Raw genomic sequence first — 4,168 nt, 5'->3', positions numbered from 1 at the left:
GAAGGTGAAAGGTGTAATTTTTTTAGGTAAAATTAGAGCTGTCGGTTTAATATGTTAATTTAGTGTGTGAAAAATAATGTGTTAAAACTGTATGCAATTAATCATGCCCGGACGTGTACATCAATTCCGTAATATGGAATGTTCCAACCATCAGAGCAATTCCAACTTTGTGTACCACCTTCATATTTTTTGGAATTTGTGGAAGTAGGTGGCAGTCAACGCAACACAAGCTGTACAGGCAATGAAAATCATGAAACCTCGTCAAACAAGAGTAGTCAGTACAGCCTTACACAGATTACCACTCTTGCAACTCAAAGACAGCTGGACTGAGCACAACAGAATGCAGAATGACACAGCATCCTAAAAACATGGTATTTACAATGCTGAAAACTAGTGTGATGTGACGCAATGAAAGTGAGACTCTCCAAAAGCATAGACATAGACCAACAATTAAAAATAGCACAAATGGATGTAGGCCAATAATAGGGATATGTGTAATAATGTAAAAATAAAACAAAAATAGTTGGACTTATAATGCCACTTTTTGTATTGTCTAAATGTTTACTTGTGTGCTGCCACAATGTACGAACATTGTTCGCATTTATGCATTTCGCATTTCTGCATTTGGCAGATGCTTTTATCTAAAGCTACTTACAGTGCACTTATTACAGGGACAATCCCCCCAGAGCAACCTGGAGTTAAGTGCCTTACTCAAGGACACAATGGTGGTGGCTGTGGGGATCAAACCAGCGACCTTCTGCTTACCAGTTATGTGCTTTAGCCCACAACGCCACCATCATTCCACTATGAACAGTATACACTCACTAACCACTTGATTAGGTACACCTGTACACTTATTTGTGTGTGAAAATCCCAGGAGATCAGCAGTTACAGAAATACTCAAACCAGCCCTTCTGACATCTACAATCATCCCACTTTTCCCCATTCTGGTGGTTGATGTGAACATTAACTGAAGCTCCTAACTTGTATCTGCATGATTTATGCATTGGACTGCTGCCACACGATTGACTGTTTATATAAATGAATATGTAGGTATACAGGTGTACATATAAAGTGGTCGGTGAGTGTATGATATAATCTATTTAAATGATCTGAATGACAATATTTATTCATATAATATTTACAATTATTTAAATTATTATAGACTAAATGATCTTTCTCAGTAAATATTGATATATGCAATTAATTGTGATTAATTCAAATAATTAATAGGTAGATTATGTTATCAATTCATTGAAAATATTTAATTGATTGTCAGTCCTAGATAAAATAGTTTCTTCTATCAGAGCTTAATATGCAACTATAAGTAAGCCATCTGAGGTCAATTTCTCAGAAAAGCATGAACACTGTGACTCAACCAGTGGTGTGAGTTTGAGGTGGGGCAGTATGTTGAAAAATGGCAGAAGGAGGAGTGTTCTGGAAAATGATTATTTTTTCAATTCAGTTTGGTGACGCTAGTGGCACAGAAATTACACAGTTCTTCTTTAAAGTACTTAAAGATACAGTGTGTAAATAGTATGTCAAATGTTGTTCTTGTCCAGTTTGTTTTGATTGGTCAAGTCAGCAGGAAGGAACCTGGAACACCAGGAAGTCAGCAGCATACAACACAAACCAAATACACAAAGGAAGAAAACACGAAGTATGCAAGCCCATGATCTTGTGGACCACCTGTGTCCATAGCAACAGCCAGATGAAACAAAATTTTGTGAAGTTTCCATAACGATATTGTACGAGAATTACAATAACGTGAGCTTTTTGATTTTCTTTTTGTTAGTAGATATAACCAAATTAATTTAATCAATATAATCATGAATTGCTGGGTCCTTTGTCCAAATCCCCACCCTTCCTGAAATTTAAGGAAAGAGTGGAGTAATCATTTACTAACAAACATTTTCAGCTGCAAAAGCATATTTGTCTATTTTCCTCAATGACCTTCTCTCATCAAAAACATGGAGAGAGAGAGATGGGTTGAGAAAATAAGCGCATGTAAAAAAATAAGCTGTAGATTTCTCTCACTCTTCCTGCACTGGCCTTGGGCTGTCTCTTCTGTTTGTATAAGGTCTTGAGCTCGATGAAAACACCCATTGGCAAATATTCCGGCATACTCCCAGAAGTGCTTGTGCGCCTCCTTTGTATGTGTGTGTGTGTGTGCATGTGTTTTTGTATATTTGAGTGCATGTTTGCATATCTGTGTATGTGTGTGTGTGTGTGTGTGTGTGTGTGTGTGTGTGTGTGTGTGTGTGTGTGTGTGTGCAGACTGCGACACACCACTGCAGCCTTGTAGCCTCCGCATCAGCCTTCAGGAATGGGATCCTACACTCATCCGCAATACTTTCTCTTTTATTCCTTTCAAACAAGTGGCAGACCGCTCTAATAAAGACATGTGAATCTGCTCTGAACAGAGCTCTGGCTCCACACTACTGTAATGTACTGCAACAGCCCAGAGCTGCATCTTGATACACTTGTCAAGATTTTAGTATTGAAAATATCTCTTCTCTTCTCTTCTCTTCTAGTTTTGTCTTTTTTGTTTTGTTTTGTTTCTTCACCTCTCTTCTCGTCTCTTCTCTTAATTACTAATCTCTTCTCTTGTCGATTCATCTTGTCTATACATGTCTAATTTTGTCTTGCCTTTTTCATCTTTAGGTCTCTTCTTGTCTCATTTAGTGCTGTCTCTTCATGTCTCCACTGCAGGATTATAAATATTTTTTTAATATCAGGCGAAGAGCCACCATTATGCGCCTCATGTCAGAATCCACTGTCTCTGAAGCAAATTTTATTGTTTTTTTGCGCTGGTTTTAACTCCTTGAGGAAATTGTTTTATTCAGCTGACACTTTTTGGAAAGATAAAAAAAAAAAAAAAAAAGGCCTGAATAAACGTGAGATTTTTAGAACCTTATATAGGTTTTTAATCCCATATGGGCTCTATTTTCAGAAGCACGCAAAGTGCAGGGCTACACACAAAGACCATGCGCTACGTCATATCCAATTTTCGTGAGAGCGCTAATTCTATGCCCAATATTTCATGCTAGTGCAAAGTGCGAGAGGCCGTAGATGGGAGTGTTTGCGCTATATGTGGATGTATTATTGTATGGTAATGAAGTTTTCCATTTTCCTGAGAAATAGGCCATGTCTAAACTTAGTTCCTGCATTTGCAGTTTGGAGATTCCACCAGCAGATAGAAATAAAGTTCATGTCCAAACTCTGAAATATAGTGGAACATCAAATTATGTCCATGACAATCACTGGTGTAGCTGTTTTATGAAACACTAAATTATGAGATATGTGTTAAATTAGGTCATGGTTTATTTTTTAATTATTGTTGCACCTATTGTTTTCATTGGTTTTCTTATTAGGGGCCAAGTCTTGAAGAGGCTGCAGCCCCTATTGCATCCATTAGTTTTCTATATTATTATTATTATTCTGGATGGGAGTTCATGGCAGACCGTATGTAGGAAAATTATGAAATTTGGCACACAGATGAATAACCCCCATACCAAATTTGGGGTATATTCTATTACATAATCTATAGTGCCACCACCATGTAAAAAATGCACTATTCTTTTGGCCATATTTTTGTACTAGAGACATAATTCTCTATGTCTGATTAATCCCCTCCTGATGATTCCAATGTACCCCTTACATTAAACCTCCAACCATTACAGTGGCCGCCATCTTGGATTATGATGATTACATTTTAAACTTTTCACACCCTTCAAACTTGGTCTGATTTCCCCATGCTAATCACTTAAATACATCATGACCAGTCTGTTCTTTCTTTCTGCAGTGTTTGAAATCAGCCTTACCAGCGCTCCACCATTTAAATATATTTTTTATTCAAAACCTGCTGTCTCTCAGCTTGGTATGTCTCTTTAGCACCTGTGAAACTTTTCTATTTCTGTCAATTTTTGGTGACTTGTGTAGTAGTGTGGGGTTGCTTTGTATGTCATATTCATGCAATGTGTTGTACTTACTATTGTGTAATGCTTGCCATATTAATTCTGTTCACTGAATAGCTGCTGGGCTTTTCCTAATGCAAAATAGTTTTTTCCACTGTTGAAAATTTACATGAATATAAAGTTGATCATGGTAACAGCTGTGCTCGGCTGTGATTCCTGTGATGTAGTGTTGTATATAACACACTGAACTT

The sequence above is a fragment of the Xyrauchen texanus genome, chromosome 21 (genome assembly GCF_025860055.1).
Source record: "Xyrauchen texanus isolate HMW12.3.18 chromosome 21, RBS_HiC_50CHRs, whole genome shotgun sequence".
In the NCBI taxonomy this organism is placed as follows: domain Eukaryota; kingdom Metazoa; phylum Chordata; class Actinopteri; order Cypriniformes; family Catostomidae; genus Xyrauchen; species Xyrauchen texanus.
Note: the sequence above shows the minus strand (reverse complement) of the source record.